Here is a 19138-nt window from a genome sequence, read left to right as displayed (position 1 = left end):
AGGAAAACAGCTTTAATACTACAATGAGAAGAAATATAAGGTTTATTTCTGCCAAACACTTGTGATGGTCCATGATAGTTTCCAGATAGCTTGTAATATGCATGCCCAACAATCATGGTTTTAAGACAGTCTGACATTTGTGCTACAAGAACACAAATGTTTCTAGCATCTTGATTATGTGATTACACAGCTGATGAGGTACAATTACAGGATAATAGTGGAGAAAGAAAATGCTACTCTGGTTCAGTATACAGAATGCAAATGAAGGAGCAGTGCACAGAATGCAAATACCCATGAGTCTGACCATTCACTGGGAAAGTGATGGCACTCCAGTATCAAACCCTTTGGCAGTTTGGAAACAATTTAATGACAGCTTGAGAAACTGCAAGAACACATTGCACTTAGTTAGAAGTGATCAGAATTTTTGGTGTAATTGTTGCACAAACACCAAAATTGTTGTGCACACCAACATGATGGTTTGGAATCACTGTAGAAGTTACTGGGTAGCTTTTCAGAAATGTTGCAAACATGTCCAGGTTTGTTGTTACAGAGGAAAAATAAATTTGTGAAACAATTGGGCAATCATTTATTGGTTAAAGTACCACTTAAAGAATTTTTAGCACAAATCCCTTTGGCCTATATCACAAATGTCTTAAGAGTCCACAAAGGACTAACTGGGAGCCACTGATATATTGAGATGTGGAGAAAAAGAGCTAAAGGGAGGAGGCCCAAGACAACAATGGCCTTCCTTTCTAAAAGAAGTAACTATTCATTGTGACTGATGCCTTTTTGTTTTCTTTCTTCTCTTCATTCTTTTCTTTCCTTTTCTTCCTTGAGGTTATAAGAAGACATCTTTAGATAAGTGAGGCACTATGTATGTCACTAAGAAACTTTTCTATTATATATTATATATAAAGTAATTTTCGTTAGGAATCAAAATCCTTTACCACAGAATGTTCAGTCAGAAAACAGAGTTCTTACCAATCTTAAGACACTCATTTTTCTTCCTCCTGACATTTTTCAAATAAACTTAAAATCCACAAAAATCCAATATTATTAGTCATATATTAAAAGGAAAAGAATGTTAATTGATAGAAGAGAAATTATTACAATCAATGAATAGAAATCATTTATTCTAAACCACTTATTCTAACGATGAGGAAACAGTCTCAACATTTAAATTACCTGTCAACAGACATAGATAAAAGCATAACTATATGAACAAACTCCGAATCCAGCATTTTCTTCACTATGCTCTGATGACTCTATGCTGTTCATTTAGATAATATATTTCTTTACTGTGACTCTCAAAGAGAAAAAGAAAGTTTTTGATTGTATATTTTATTAAAATGAAAAAGAAAGAGTAAAGTTAGGCTGAAAAGTATGAATTATTTTTGAACATTTACCCTTTCTAAGTGGGCTGTTTAATGTGTACTGTAATCTTTTTTAATATTTTTGGTCAACATTGGCTTCATTTTATTGAGAAAAATCAAATATTACCTGTCAACAGGAAAACAAAAGGTAAGTAAAAAAAACCTGAGATGCTACTGATGAGCGTGAATCTCATCTATAAAAATATTCTACATTTTAGAGAAAACATTTTTAAATTAAGTTTAAATAGGAATAAAACAGAAATTATGGTAGTTTTTCTAATAAGAAAATGACCACAATCAAGTTTAATTCTTCCCTGCTTTTGTTTATGAATGACAGGTGAATGTCCTCACATGTAAAATAGTTCAGAGAATCCTAACATGTGACTCAGGAAGACATCAGCACCTTTGGAAAATTCTCTGTCTACAATGAAAAAGCAGTGTTTGGAATAACAAATCATAGGAAGAGCAATGAATATGAGTCAGAAAAGTACAAAACACAAAAGCATAAAGCCATTTAAATGCTGTTTCCCCTACAAAAGATGACACAACAATTTACAGTCGAAAATTTTCAGCTTCAAAGTGACCACCTTCATCACAAACTAAAACCAAGAAGTCATGCTAAACTGAATATGAATCACTAGAGACATTGCAGGACCATTCTCACTTCCTAATCCCGCTATAGCATGGATTACTTAGAGATATAGTTAACATAGTAAAGGCTGGGCACCTTTAGTTTGAAAGGCAATTCACTCACAGAAAAATCCATCATGGTGTGAAATGACATCTCAGATGTGGAGCCAAATCACAATCTGACTTCTGAAATGATAAGCATTTGTTACTAGGAACTGAAAAGAATTCATCCTTTTATAGTAAGTGGTATATACAGAAAAGTGGGAGACGAAGATGTGGGGAAAAGGCTACATATTATGAAAAACCTTTGTAAAATGAAAACAATAAAGATTACACATATGCAGAGTATAAATCAAACAACCACCAAGAATTTACTGAGCACCTACCCTGTGCTAGGCATTAAGAAGATAAAGGTAAAAATAAGAGTCCTTGACCTAAAGGAAATTATATTCTGTTGAGAAAAACAACAGAGAATTAAATTTTAAAGATATGCAAAGGTAACAGGAGATAGTGTAAGTGGAACCAAGTTTTGAAATAAGTCAAGTGTAGGAGAGAAGGCATGGAGAGCATTTAAAATATGGGGCTGTGAAAAGGCATGGAGATGGAAATGGAATATTACCATAAATAAAAGCTGACTGCTCATAAGGCTTTGTGCAAGGTGATAAGATGTAAATATAAATAAGATGTAAAATAAATAAGACAGTCCCAGACAGTAAGGAACTTCTAGTCTTTAGACATACATATATACTGCAGTATGCATCTACACAAACATATATGTGACCTGTGATTTATTGATGAAAGCAATGTCCATTGAGGAAACCCAGTATATCAATGTAAAGCTACAACTCTTTTACAATTTATATGCTTAAAGAATTACTTGTCTATTTCACTAAAAAATTAACTTATTTGTGTAGGCTCATACAGTATGTTTCAGAGGAAGAACCTAAACCCAGGTCACACATATACATACATATACACACATAGCAATATAATTGTGTATATGGGTATATCTATATCCAAAAAAAGGGAAATGAACATCCCATAATTTCAATTCCACAACAGAAACTTTTTAACCCATTGATAACAGGTAATAAAATATATTATTTAGATGTTTAAATTTCCTTATCTTTTGTCTAAGTTATGCTTAAGGTGCTAAGAAGATACAGAATTATATTATTTAATAGCAAGCAAAGCTGGAAAGAAGAAAGCAGGTGCTTGAATAAATACGCAGTTCCTGAAATAATCCCAAACTGGCTATACAAACCCTTTCAGTACTTAGTTTAAATCCCTGTTAAATCCTCACTGCCTATATAGAATACTACCTTTTAAAGTAGTGGTGCTGGATTTGTAGCCAAAATACATGAGTTCTACCCCTGGTCCTGGCACTTATTATTTGCATGACTTTGAGTAAGTCACTTAAAATCACTGGGCCTAAGTTTTTCCAGGCATTAAATGAAAGAGTTAGACAAAATGATCTATGAAATCCCAAATACCTTTAAATCTGTGATATTTTCTAAGTCTAATAAGCTATGGCAATAAGTCAATTTTCATAGAGGTGATAATTAAAAAGGAGTCTTTCCTCTTATACAGGTTGGGAATGGCAGTACACAAATGCATGCAGATGCACATAACACTTATACACACACACACAGAGTCTAATAAATGGATACTGGATTTTAATATATTTGGAAGAAGGCTATGTGTTTGGAACATTAAAGATAATAAATGTAATTAATCCAGCAAATAGCAATTTTGCAAAACAAATACAAGAAGCTACCTACGTGCAAAGCAACAGGTCTTTTAGCATTAAACAGTCTGTTTTAAAAATAGAAAGCTCCCTTGTATGTTTGGAGGAGATTTGGTAACCCTCAGCTATAGTGGATTGTGACAATGATCATATCCCATAACCAACTACTGAGGCAACAATCACAGTGAAGAAGCAGACAGGTGTTAGATGGTGGCTAGTTACCATAATTCCAAATAATACCTGTACCTCTTTTTATGTTGTTTCAGCACAACAGATAAGAATAAGCTACTCCTAGATAAAACTAAAATGTTCAGATGTTATATCAACATGATAAAAGCATTCTGTGATTAGTGAATAATAACTGTAAAAGAGATTTGTTTTCTTAATTCAAACACCCAGTAGTCAAATAGTCTATCATTCTGTGCTGAATTAATGGTCACAACTAACCCAGATAGTTCCAAACACATGACAAATCAAAGAACCAAAACACTGTAGCCACTTGCCAGATTGCTACTAGAACAAAAGTACAGCAGGTGGTCGGCCATCAACTGTTCCAAATGAAATCATCCCGCACAGAACATTATCCCCATCATCATATAATGTTGTTTTTGTGTAATGCTATCCAACATATCCAATTTTCAAAATTAAGAGAAAATTGTTTTTAATGATAAACCACAATAGAAGACAACAATGATCCCAAATAATGTTGTTCAGTCCTGAGTAAAAAGCCTTCCTTGTATCCCCACACTCCTACCCCAGTGTTTGTTAAATGAAGCACTGCTTTATCTGGAATAAATCCTGCAGCTGAGTTAAACACCAGGTGGTATACTAGGGTCATGTTTTTAAAGTAACAGATGGCTCCAACTTTCCATCTTTATGAGAAGCCCTATAGGACTTTTATAAGTGAAATTGTCTTGAAAGTATTTTATACAACTAATACAATTACTCATGTGACTCATCACTTCATATTGTAGATAAGTAGCAGTGAAACAGCTGCTACATTCATGAGTCAAGCAATACATAGTAGAAGTAGCAGTAAAATATACATATCTATGTGTATATACTTATATATAATTATTATTAAGTATACCTTGACCTAGGTATCTTATCCTTGTGCAAATACAATAAAATGTCCCTAATTAAGGAAATTTAGAAGGGGGAAAGTATATTCAGATTGGAAGTTGAACAACTGATTTGCTACCTAAAAGTACTAATACTATGTGGATACAAAGATGAAACACAGACCACAGGGATCTTATAGCCTAAAAGGAAAGTAAAATATATATCTAATAGTCATTCAAAAAGCCAAAACAATAGAAGGGCCAATAGAGAGATATAAAATAAAGTACTATAAGGGTTCACAGAGCACATGCTAGATTAGTGTATACCTGTAACTCTTGTTAGCAGACTGATCCCAGCAGCTCACGGGTTCTGAGCTGCAAGCATGCTAAGCTGACTGGGTGTCTTCACTAACTCTAGCATAAATATGGTGAGCTCTTCCAAAAAGGGGGCCACTAGAGAGGTTGCCTAAAGAGAAGCAAACTGGCCCAGGTGGGAAACAGAGTGGATGAAAGCTCCCATGGTGATTAGCAGCAAGTCTGCTAGAGGCTCCTGTACTTTCACAATCCTAAGCAAAACAGAGGGATCCAGTCTCTCACCTCCTGTCCGAAAAAGTGCTCAGAGACTCAGGAAATCATTCCTAATGAGGGAATTAATTCAGAGAGATTCATAGTGGAGACAGAATTTGGCCTAGATCTTGGCAAGATGAGCAGAATTTCAAAGGAGGAGAGGAATAAGGTATATGCAAGGAGAATACTATGAGCAATGAGAGAGAATGGAAAAATTTGCTTTGAGAGGAGTGTGGGACACATTTACAGGAAAAGTATGTGGTGTGATTAGGCAAAGAAGAAAGGTTTAAGCCTGGTACAGAGAGCCTTAAATGCCAGCTTAAGGAATTTGATTTAGTAAACAAGAAGATTCCCAAGTGGGAGGATAAGATGATCAACACTGTAGAATATTGTTAGAATGATTTTAGAATGGAAAGTGTGTTGGACTGGAAAAAGCAAAGCCATTTAAGGCCTTTGGACACCACAATACTACCAACGTCAAACCAGAGAAACCTAAGCTGAAGAAAAACAGGAAGATGTTCCCATCCTCTAAAACTTAAATGACATTTTCTAGGAAGTTCTGTTAAGTTCCCCTTGCACTAATCTGTTCAGCATTCCTCTTATACACAACCATCTCATCAAAATTCTGGTCTTGCAAAAAAAGGGAGCTGATGACTAAGACTCAACTACCACCCATTTCTTCTAAGTAGAGAGAAAATATGCAGAAAGCTCTCTTTTGGAAAAGTGACAAAATAGAGGAAATAAAAACATTAAGCCACTCACAGATTTTTAAGGAACAGACCTATCTATCCTGTATATCCTAAATACAGTGGTAGCTATCTATACTAATAACTCAAGAGGACACATGAAACACAGAGCCCTCATCTTTCCATGACTGATATTTCTTTTTAAAGACAACTCCATGGAGTTAAAAGAGTGTTCTTTAAAGGGATGCTCACTGTGGGTGGCAGGGACAGTGGCAATAGCAACAGAAGGGTTAATCTAAAAAGCATCTCCTTTGAGAATACCATTTACCTGGTATTACTTGGGAAAATGCTAAGGAAGGCACGATGATTTTAACACCCAGAAAACACTGGTAAGAATAGACAAATCTAAAAATGTATGCTAGTGATAAAAATCTACAACAGGGAAAGGGAAAGCTATGTGAATTTTTAAAATGTTTTTAATTTTTGAAAATTCATTTTTAAACACCTCCTCATAAAAAAAAATCTTTAAAACGAATAAGCAAACTCAAGCAAAATAAATCTACACATCTGTCATGTTCAAAAATTTATGTCTCATTCAGTACCTTGGATACATCATCCTATTCTCAGGAGGTGGGCAGAATGTTTGAACATCACAGCTATTCATTACATTAGAGTTCCTAAGTCTTTTGAAGTTGTTTGTCTTTACAATGAATTGTTCTACTCAACTTCAATCCACAGTATTTCAATAGAACCCTTCCCACATTTCTCTGAAACTGTCCCTTTTGTTATTTCTTATAGAGCAATAATATTCCATTACATTCACATACCATAATTTGTTCAGTCAAACCCCAATTTGTGGACACACCCTCTTTCCAGTTCTATGTTAAAATAAAAAGAAATGCTATAAATATTTTTGTACATGGGATTCTTTTTATCTCCCTTTGATCTCTTTGAGGCATAAGCCTAGTAGTGGTATTAATGTATTTCAAAGAGTTTAGGGACTTTTGGGGCACAGTTCCAAACTGCTTTCCAAAAGTACCGGACCATTCATTTCACAGCTTCACCAACAGTGCACCAGTGTGCCCGTCTCCCCATAGTTCCTCCAACAACTGCCATTTTTGTCATCTTTGACAATCTGATAGGTATCAAGTGTAACTTAAAAGTGTCAGTTTTTTTCTCTGTGTTTTTATGATTTGTAACGTTTTTTGGAAGTCTGTTGATAGCTTTGAGAACTGCCTATTCATATCCTTATCATTTATCTATAGAGGAATGGCTATAATTCTTATATTCAGGGTATCCCAAAAATCTTAATGCATTTTAAAACTATTAAAGTTTAAATAAAGTCTTTATATATTGTAGATATCAAACCTTTATCAAACTTACTGAAAAGATTTTTTCTCCCAGTTAACATTTTCCTTTCCATTTTAATGGTAATAATTTTGTTTGTACACAACTATCTCAATTTTATTTAACAAAAATATATTTTCTTCAGTGACCCTCCCTATCCCTTCTTTATGAAAGGTATCTTCTGCCTTGATCCTCAAATTTGTTTATGACATGAATTTTCATATTTAGGGCATGTAATTACTTGGAGTTTATGGTGGTTATATGGTGTAAGATACTAAGTTACACCTAACATCTACAAGATTGCTTTTGAGTTTTCCAAGCAAAAGTTTTCAAAACAAAATTTCCTTTGTGCACACTGATTTTTTTCTCCCCCAGATAAATTGTTACTTCTCATATTTTACTAAAGTAAACCATTGGTAGTATTACTGGAATGTCACTAAAGAAATAAGTCAATCTTAGTAGCAGTATTGTTATTTTCTTATTACCTAAATGAGAAGACCTATTTAAACTTGCCTTTATTTTTGTAAGAAAAAAAGATTTTGTTATAGTATTCTATATAAAATCTACTGTGTATGTTGTGGTAGGTAAACTCCTAAATATATAATTTTTTTTTATTCTGTAGTTATTTTAAATGGCATTTCTTTTTGCATCTCTTCCTGCTAGATATTGTTAGTAATAGAAAAGATCATGATTTCTGGGAATTGATTCTATATTCTGTCATTTTGCTGCAGTTATTAACTGTTCAATTAATTTTAAACTGTAGGGTTCTCCACATAGGCAGCAAACTATGGTCTGAAGGGCAAATATGACCTGCTGACTGTTTTTATAAAGCATGTGGATTAACAATTTCTTGAACAAATTTAAATATGTAAAATTCAGATTTGACCCATTGAATGTAGCCAACCCCAACATAAACCATCACATCATCTACATGGCTAGTTTGTGTGTGTGTGTGTGTGTGTGTGTGTTAAGTGTCTGAGGATGGATCCGAACCCAGGTCCTCCTGACTCCAGGGCCAGCCCTTTACTCACTGTGCCCCCTAGCCGCCTCCTCACTGCTTTCTTTATAAAGAGTAAGAGTCTGCTCAACATTAAGAGCTGCTTCCATTCTGCTGTCCCCTATCCTCACACTCAAACATCACTCAGAGATTTTTCCCTTTTCTTTCTTTCAATCCTTCCTTCATACCCCGCCCTCCAGAATAGCAGTTCATTTTCTTTATGATTAATCCCTACCTTATTCTACCCTCTTTTAATCCTCCCCTATACCTCTTCCTGCTCCCACATTTCCTAGTTGAGTTTGATGATTTTTCTACATCAACCTTTTTGTGTTTGTATATGTACACGTTTATGTACTCTGCTTGTCATCACTGCAAAAGTACTCTGTTCCTCTCTTCTTGTATCCCAACTATCTTTGAATACCGTACACAAAGTGCTGGCCTAATCCAGGCTCACATCTGTCCTCATAGCATGGAATGCAGAGTTCTTCATGACTGTCACGGGTCACTGAGTTCTGCAGCTACAAACTTGCAATGACCCCAAGGCATCACTGCATTTTCCAAAGGAACTCTTATTCACTGTACTTCTCCTGTACTTAATCACCTTGGAGCCTCCTTGGTCCTTATCCCAGTACCTCTAGTAGAGGTTTCCTCCTTTGGACCTACAGGCTTCTGGATGTCCCCTTTTGCCAATCTGGGATAGATACAGTATTTACTATAATTTTCTCTCTATTTTTTAATCATTTCTGAAATGCACATACAGGAATTAGGCCACACTGTTCCCATTCAACAACTTTACCAGAAGTCAAAGTTATGTATTTAAGGGAAATTAAAACCATTTTTTTTTCTCCTGGTGGCAGGAAGAACCTCCAGTGACATATGCTTCCTTTCAAGTGTTATTCTTTAGTCATTTTATATGGCATAGTAAAGAATAATTACCATCTACCACAAAGCATATCACATCCCAAAAAGAATGTCCAGAAATAAGTAACAATTCATATTTCTTTAAGTCAACTTTTCTTTTTCTACCCCTTAGGATAAATGTTTTTAGATTACATTCTTTATCAATTGTATTGTTTTGTTTTAATGTTTAATATTATAAGAGTGTAATAAGTTATAAAGTATTTCAAACAGATTTTGGGTAAAACAGAGTTGTGTGTAGGACAGATTGTAAAGTTAACCATTATTTATATATCTCTAAGAGAAATTTTTTTTCCCAAAATCAAATTCACAAATGAATTTCTTTAATACAATAAATCTATTTTAGGTGAAATTCCAAATAAGATGGTATTGTATGTGGCACGTTTCACTTTGTCGCTTTTGACTGTCTATACCTTTCTGTGAATTACTTCAACTGCCAGTGAACTCAAAGCTTTTTATAAACTGCCAAAAGGAAAAAAGCACTTAACAATTTGAGGATGAGATTATTTGCTCTACCTCCAAAAGAAATATTTTATAAATCATAAAGCTGTAAGGGGTGGCTAGGTGGTGCAGTGAGTAGAGTGCCAGCCCCGGAGTCAGGAGGACCCAGGTTCAATTCCAGCCTCAGACACTTAACAACCACACAAAACACTAGCCATGTAACCTTGGGCAAGTTACTTAACCCCAAGTGCCCTCCAAAAGGCAAAAAAATTAAAAATCAAAAAAAATAATAATAAAGTTATGGCATGAATATTCCTACAATACTGACAATTTTTAAATTTCCTGATATTTTTACTTGGGAACATTCAAGAAACCTGCTTGCTCAGTGATAATGAAATCTCGCAAATAACATTTGATTTGTAACATGAAAAATTACCAGTTTATGTCTACTCACTTGAGAACAGATCATACTGTCCCTAAGTTAATTAGTTCACAGTTAAGGTCACCTACCTAGAATTTAATTTTTTAATAGCATGCCCTCTATTAAAGAATGATCTATGTTTCCACATTTTCAGGAACTTCACCATTTTGTATAAGACTTCCAGGAAATATTAAAAGATTGAATAAAGTTAGCTTTTAAATTTATATCTATTAATTATCAACCTACTTCATCTACCCTTTACCCTGGTACACTGAAAAGTTATTGTATGCACATTTTAATTGAATATGAACTGTTATTCTCATTTCAGTCAAGCTTTTTGACTCATTTAATCCAAATCTCATACTCTTACATACAAATTAACTTGATGACCACCCTATCATGGTTAATGGCACACCATAAATTTAGGCATTTATACCAGCCGCAGGGTACAAGGAATATATAATCAAGGATGTCATTTCTTAAAATTAAATAGTTCAGATGATGCACTGAAGTGAGATTTAATTTGAGAATGAACAAATCAACTCTGTTATTTCCTGTCATCTAGTGATAGGCAGGCCCTCCATAGATATGCTTCCTTTCTGGTCCTATACTGCTGGTATTCTAAATGGGGTGCTGGTCAATTTCATATGAATTCACTTGTGATACCTATATAAGTTATGATTCCAAACAGATATCAATGAGTCAACCAAAAAGCATTTATTAAGCTCCTACTGTGTACCAACTTATTGACCTGAGGAATGAACTCTTACTTATCTCTGGCTCCCTACAATGACTAGAAGTTATTTATTTCTTGATTTTGCAGGACTTAGAGCTGGAAGGTACCTTTAATATCCTCTACTCAAAATGTCTAATTTTAAAGATAAGTAAATTAAAGCAAAGAGGAGTGAAATAAATTGTCAGAGGCAATATAGATGCCAAGTTATCAGAGTTAGGATTCTAATACAGGTCCTCTGACTCCAAATCCCAAGTTCTTTCCAAAAAACCAAAATCAGTAATATTCATTATACTGAATTTTTAATAAAATGCCAAAATCTCAAAAATATCTACAAAAAAGTATCTGATACACATCTGAAAAAATTTTATAAGTAGATGGTTCCAAAAATTGGTATAATAAATGACCAAATATTTGACATTACTGAATTAAACATAGATTAAAACAATTCTATTACAGGCTATCTCATAAACTGGCAAAAAAAGGTCAGAAGGTCATACACACTTCAATTAAGCAAAACTAGCTGGTAACCTTGAAAAAGATACTGTATTTCTCTGACTTTAACCTTCTGAATAAATATAAAATGTCTGGGCCACTAGGAGTATAGAACAGGAGTTGGAAAACAAAGTCCATTGTTTCTGTTCATCGCAAGTGAAGAATGGTTTTTACATTTTAAAAATACAATGAAACTTTATTTTAAAATATAAAAGCCGAGGGGCCGCCAGGTGGCTCAGTGAGTAAGAGTACTGGCCCCAGTGTTGGGATGACCTGGGAATCAAATCCAGGCTCAGATACTTAGCACCACACCCAAAAATAACTGGCTGCGTAACCTTGAACAAGTTACTTAACCCCAATTGCTTATTTTAAATATATATATATATATGTACATATATATATAAAAGTGATTCTTCAATTGTGGGTCAAACACCAACAGGTTAAATATGGCTCTATGTGGTATAGCAAGGAAAAGGTTGAAGAGAATTTATTTTCCTGTTTGTAAGCCAAATTCTGAAACAGATTATGTCTGTCTTTGGAATTCTCCCGATTCATTGTCAAGGATCAAATGCTGCTGGGACCTACATTATTTAGCACACCGCCCAAGTCTGCCCAAATACCTAATGTACCCCACGTCCCAGAACCCCTCAGCTCTACACACTCATCCATCAAAATCACATTATTTATATCAGATGGAAACTGTTAGAAAGAATGCAACAGGACAAAATAACAGCCCTGATACCTCTGCAGTGTTAACATTTTTAAACAGAATCACAGAAATTCAAATTTGAAAGAAATTCTCAGAATTAACTTCTAACTAAATAAGAAAGTGGTCATCTAGCCTTTGTTTAAACGCCTCCATAAAGGAGGAAGCCACTGGACTCCAGGGCAGTCCAATCCATTTTGAAATATTCAGCTTTTATCAAAGCTCGAGCCATTTTCTGGACACAACCTTTCCTGATTTCCCAAGTTCTCTCAAAATTACTTTGTATTTGCTTGCCTCTTCTTCAGATATTCCTTTCAATTTCCGAAATTCAAAGAGCTCTGATTCCCTGGATGACAATGCATTCCCAGCCAGTCTTTAGAGTGCTCATAGCACCTTCTCTCATACCACCTCTGACACTGATTCTGGAGGGGGAGTCAAAATACTGCTTGCTTGACACTGCCATGTCAGGAGCCTCTCTTCTTTTAAGATTCACTCTATGAAAAATTATCATTTAATCTACATTCTGATAGCTATTATCTACCAAACCACTTAGTTACTCTCCTACCTTTCTCAAGGAATTCAATACTTGGTTCACAGTCTATTTCTCCACTACTGTCCATATACTGAAAACTTCCAAATATATGCCAGTGTTTCCTTGAATACACTAACTTCCCAGTTCTTGAATCTACTCAGCTCACACGACCTACTCTGCTTTACCTCAACTGCATAGGAATGGTTATATTGAGTCTTACTAATACCCACAGGTGTTCTACTCTTCTGAACAAAAACTGTGGAATTCCTTTAACCAAATACAATCTTTCACTCCATTTTTCTCTCTACCTTATTCTACTTAAGCCTATCAATTATCCTCACTTCACCCCTCAATACTTTGACAAGGCATCATCTAAGACACAACAATACAGTCTGGGACCCCTCAAATGAATAGTATTCAAAGATTTACAGATGGAGGATATATAACATATATAGTATGTGTGTATACATACATATATCTATACAGATAGATAGATAGATGATAGATACTGAGAGAGATTATAGATATTTAAAAAATTACAAATTTAACATATCATATGGTTGTTTCCAGAGGTCTTGGCCCACAGACAGTGGGAATGAAGCAGCTGATACAAAACCCCCAAAGCCTGGGACAGTATACCCACGCTCACCCCCACAACCACTGGAAGCAGAGTCCTACCTTGACAAAGAGTTAAAAAGTCAAGTATTTGGCTGGAAAGATGAGCAAACAGCATAAAAAATTCAGACTAGAGAATCTTACTTTGGTGACAAAGAAGATCAAAACATACAACCAGAAGAAGACAACAAAATCAAAGTCCTGCATCAAAAGCCTCCAAGAAAAATATGAATTAGTTACAAGCCATGGAAGAACTCAAAAAGGATTTTGAAAATCAAATAAGGAAAGTAGACCAAAAAAAATTGGGAAGAGAAAGGAGAGTGATGGATGAAAATCATGAAAAACAAGTCAACAGCTTGTATAAGGAGACCCAAAAAAATACTGAAGAAAATAACACCTTAAATAGACTAATCCAAATGGCAAAACAGATCCAAAAAGCCAATGAGGAGAAGAATGCCTTTAGAAGAAGAATTGGCAAAATGGTAAAGGAGGTCCAAAAGTTCACTGAAGAAAATAATTCCTTAAAAATTAGAATGGAGCAAATGGAAGCTAATGACTATGAGAAATCAAGAAATTAAAAACTAGAACCAAAAGAATGAAAAAATAGGAGACAATGGGATATATTTCACTGGAAAAACACACTGAGCTGGAAAATAAGACGCAGAAGAGAGAACTTAAAAATTACTGGACTACCTGAAAGCTACGATCAAAAATATCAAGGAAAACTGCCCTGATATTTTAGAACCAGAAGATAAAATAGAAATTGGAAGAATCCACTGATCACCTCTTGAAAGAGATCACAAAAGAAAAACTCCTAGGAATATTGTCAAATTCCAGAGTTCCAAGGTGAAGGAGTAAATACTGCAAGCAGCCAGAAAGGAACAATTCAAGTGCTGTGGAAATAAAAGCAGGATAACACAAGATCTAGCAGCTTCTATATTAAGGGATTGAAAGGCTTGGAATATGATATTCTGGAGGTCAGAGGAACTAGGAATAAAACCCAGAACCACCTACCCAACAAAAATGAATATAATCCTTCAGGGGGGGGGGGGGGGAGGGAAATCAAAAAAAAAAAAAATTGTCAAGAATTCCTGATGAAAAGACCAGAGCTCAATGGAAAATTTTACTTTCAAATACAAGATGCAAGAGGAGTATGAAAAGGTAAACAGGAAAGAGAAACCATAAGGGACTTATTAAAGTTAAACTGTTTATATTCCTATATGGAAAGATGATATAGGTGGATGGATAGATAGAAAGATAGATAGAAAGAAAGATAGATAGATAGATAGATAGATAGATAGATAGATAGATAGATAGATAGACAGATGATAGATAGGTAGATAGGTAGAAAGACAGACAGAGGGCACAGGGAAAGATGAATATGAAGGAACGATATCTAAAACATAAAATTAAGGTGTTAGAGAGGAATATATTGGGAGGAGAAAGGGAGAGGTAGAATGGGGTAAATTATCTCACATACGAGAGGCAAGAAAAAGGTTTAACAATGGAGGGGAAGAAGAGGAAGGTGAGATGGAATGAGTGAGCCTTACTCTCACTGGATTTGGCTTAAGGAAGGAATAACATACACACTCAATTGGTTATCTTAGCCTACAGAAAAGGGGGAAGGAGATAAGAGAAGAGGATGACAGAAGGAATGGCAATTTAGTGGAGGGAGTAGTCAGAAGGAAACACTTTTGAAAAAGGACAGGGTCAAATGAGAAAATAGAGTAAGTGTGGGGTGGATAGGATGGAAGGAAATATATTTAGTCTTTCACAACATGACTATAATGGAAATGTTTTGCATAACTACACATGTATAACCTATACTGAATTGCTTGCCTTCTCTATGAGAGTGAGTGGGGAGGGAAGAAAAGAGAGAATTTGGAACTCAAAATTTTAAAAACAAATGTTAAAAAATTGTTTTTACATGCAACTGGGAAATAAGATATACAGGCAATGGGGTTTAGATATTTTAAGACAAATAAACACAGCATACAGGATGGCTGCTAGCACAGCTTCACTCTTTATCTGGTCAGATAAGAAATACTAAGAAGGGCTTAATAATATTACTTTATTGTAGTCTAGTTTTCTCAGAAGAGGATTGCTGATAATGTGAGCACAAACTCCTATAGCATTCCCTAATTACCCTTTTCCCAGGGGCCAGTGAGAAGTAGGGGAGGGTGGGGTGGGGGGGAGAGGGAGGAAAACTACCCCTACACCTCGATGGAGTCAGTCAAGACAGGTACAACTTGTACATCCCCTAAATCCTTCCAAGCCTCAATGGGGGCCAGTTGAGGCAAACACAGATTCCCTACAAGGTTTGATGAGGGTCGATCAAGGCACTCACATCATTTGTGCATTCAACCCTAAGGTTCCCGTTTCAGTGACCACTGCCCACCTATTTTATAGGGGCAACAGACAAAGAAGGCATATAGCCAGCAAAAGCCTCACATCACCCCATCCCTGTATCTCACTGCGCAGTCACAGTGGATATTTATATTATTTATCATTACATAATGCTGCGCAAGCGTGGTGGAGCTGTTTTGAACCATAATTGTTCCAACTCACATCTAATACCTGGGAACAAGAAATTGTTATGGCTATGGATCCTGGGAAACTAAACTCTAAAAAACAATAACAAAAAATCCACTTTACAGCACTAAAATTCACCTTACTTACAGACATCTATCGTGCCCTACGAGAAAGTGAGAGGGTGGGGGCAGCTAGGTGGTGTAGTGAAGAGAGCACTGGCCCTGGACTCAGGAGGACCTGAGTTCAAATCCAGCCTCAAAAAGGACACACTTACTAGCTGTGTGACCTTGGGCATGTCACTTAACCCCAATTGCCCTGCCTTCCCCCCTGCAAAAAGAAAAGAAAGTAAGGGGGAAGGGGATAAGGGGGGGGGGCAGACTAGAGGTAGGGGTGATCAGAATGCATGCCATCTGGGAGAAGGGAAGTGGTGGGGAGAAATTTTGGAACTCAAAATCTTGTGGAGATGAATGTTGAAAACTAAAAATAATTAATTTACTTTTAACAAATAAATAAAATACATGCCTTGCATACCTCCCCCCAAATTAATTTTTTTCATGTTTTTTTTTCCTGTAAAATCCCCCTTTCTCTCCCTCCCCCCAAATCTAGGGGGTTAGGATGGGACAAAGGGATGTCTCACAAAGGGCATTGATGGTAGAGGAATGTCATTAAGGTAGTAAAAGATTCTGTGTAAAATGGTTAAGGATTTGGAAAGGGTTTGTGTACCATGTTCTCCCTCCTGCCTTGTGACATCATCCATCACGGTGGCAGTAGGAGTGATCTTAGTGTCTGTGGGGAGGGGAAATGACAGCTTGTCTTCTGTATTGGTCCTGGATACAGGCCCTCCAGTGATCATTCTGGGTTCTCTTCCCCAGCTGTCTGTAGGTAAGTGTATTGCAGAGCTCTGAAGGCAGAGATTCGCTTGTGGGGGCTAAAGATTAGCATTTCCAGTAGCAGTTGTGCTCCAGGCCCCTCCAGCTCAGGCACAACAGATTGTTAAGGTTGGGGACTACAAGGAGTAAAGGCTCCAAGGGGCAGAGAAACATCAGGAAACCAATCATCTTCTGCTGGGAGCCCAATCAGGTCAAAGATTTTGCTTAACTGGTCAGCTTCAGAGTTTCCACAGAAGAGAGGCTTCCCACAGAACATCTCTGCAAAGATGCAGCCAACACTCCACATGTCCACAGGTGTTGCATATGCTGATTGCAGGGGAACTTTGGGAGCCCAGTACCAGAGAGTGACTACCACAGGTGTGAGTGCCATCAGGCAGCTGTAGATCCGGGCTAAGCCAAAGTCAGCCAGCTTGACCGTTCCACAACTAGTCACAAGTATGTTTTCTGGCTTCAGGTCACGGTGAACAATACAGTTGGCATGAAGAAAGTCTCTTAAGAACTGTCTCATTAGGTCCTTGATGGTCTCCAGAGGCAGCCCCGGTGGAGGGGCCTTGTCCAGATACATCCTCAGGTCTTGGTCCACGTGTTCAAACACTAGAATCACCTTGGTCTCCTGGTCAGTTCGGGCAGTGGCACAGACATCCATCACCCGGACCACGTTGGGATGCTCAAAGGCCTCCAGCCTCCTAAGGAGGGCCACCTCCTGGAGAGTGCTGACCGGCAGGCCCCCTCCACTTCCTCCTCCGGTCGGGACTTTCACGCTCTTGAGTGCCACGAAGTGGCCGCTGTGCGGGTCCCGGGCCTTGTACACCATTCTGTAGGCGCCCACACCAATCTCAGCCACGGGTTCACACCAAGGAATGTCCATCCTGGGGCTCCTCCGGCGCTGGGGGTCAGCTGCCTGGGGCCGGGATGGACCATTATCTAGGAACTAGAGCCGCCCCAGCGGAGCCACGCAGGGTAATTCGGTCTCGAGGGGCCAGACGCGGCAGGACTGACCATAGACTCCTGGGGGCTAGAGTGGACCCCTCTCCCACACCCTCACCACATGACCCACACAACACTGGGAAAAAGGGAGCTATACATAAAATTAAAATCCTCTAAAGTACCTCTGACCTCACTACTCAATTGAAACTAATCTCTGAAGTCACCAAGGATCTCTTACTTGCTAAATCTAATGGTCTTAATCTTTATCCTTCTTGACCTCTATGAAGCCTCTAACACTGTCAATCACCCTCTTTTCCTTGATATTTTCTTTCAAGATTTTCATGATACTTCTTTCTCTTGATGGTCCTATTCTCTGATGGCTCGTCATTTGTCTCCTTTTCAGAACTTCCTACATCAACCCTGGATATTCCCCAAGGGTCCATCTTGGACTTTTTTCTGTTCTTCCACTATACTGTTTCACTGGATGATTTCATTAGCTACCATGACTTTAATTAACATATCTGCACATAATACTTTTATCTGTTTAATCAGTTCTGGCCTCTCTCCAGACTTCTAGTCACATATCACCAACTGCCTATTAGACACCTTCAAATACATATTTTAAACATCTCAAGCTCTACATCTACAAAACAGAACTCATTGTCTTTTACCCCAAACCTTCCCTCATCCTTATGTCTTTATTACTTTCAAGGATACCTCCATCCTACCCCTTTACCCACATTCACAAGATCAGGGTCATCCTCAACTCCTCCCTCTCCCTCAGCCCACATATCCAATCTATTGCCTCATCCTGTCACTTCTGCCTTCACTACATTTCTCATATATAACCTTTGTTCCCCTCTGATGCTGCCATTACCCTGGTGCAGACCACTTGGACAATTGCAAAAGTCTTCTGGTCGGTCTGTCAGGCCCCAAGTCTCTTCCGAATCTAATTTATACTCCACTCAGCTGCTAAAATGATCATCCTAAAATGAAAGAGAAATGCAATCATTTCATTCTCTCCTTCCTCCCCTTATTTAATAAACTCTAAGGTTTCCTATCATCTCCAAGATAAAACATGAAATCTTCTCTTTGGCTTTTAAGATCCTTCATGACCTTATCCCTTCCTCTATTTCCAGTCTTCTTATACTTCATTTCCCTCTATGGACTCTAAGACCCACTACCACTGCCCTAATTGTTTCATACATAATATCACATCTCCCAAATATGTACCTTTTCACTGTTGTCTCCTATGCCTGGAAAGCTCTCCCTCCATAGCTCTGATTCCTGGCTTCTCTGGTCTCCTTCAAGACTCAGTTCAAATCCTCCTGCAAGAAGCCTTTCCCAGACCTCACTCTCATCCCAACTGCTAGTGTCTTCCCTGAGATTACCTCCAATTTACATAATATAGTGTGTATGTGTGCATACATATATATATATATATATATATATATAGAGAGAGAGAGAGAGAGAGAGAGAGAGAGAGAGAGAGAGATTTCTGTGAATGTTGGTTTCCTCCA

General features: G+C 37.1%; 1 protein-coding gene and 1 pseudogene across 2 annotated transcripts in view; both read right to left on the bottom strand.

Annotated features, from left to right (window-relative positions):
• CDKAL1 (CDK5 regulatory subunit associated protein 1 like 1) overlaps positions 1-19138 on the bottom strand; it is a 704048-nt gene that overhangs the window by 558651 nt on the left and 126259 nt on the right. The gene's annotated exons all lie outside the window — the stretch shown is intronic.
• LOC138164534 (cyclin-dependent kinase 4 pseudogene) lies at positions 16380-17580 on the bottom strand (annotated as a pseudogene).

The sequence above is a fragment of the Petaurus breviceps genome, unplaced genomic scaffold (assembly GCF_028583685.1).
Source record: "Petaurus breviceps papuanus isolate PSGF00001 unplaced genomic scaffold, PetGlider_PUasm1.0 190, whole genome shotgun sequence".
Lineage (NCBI taxonomy): Eukaryota > Metazoa > Chordata > Mammalia > Diprotodontia > Petauridae > Petaurus > Petaurus breviceps.
The sequence above is the reverse complement of the archived record's forward strand: the minus strand, read 5'-3'. Positions and strand labels throughout refer to the sequence as shown.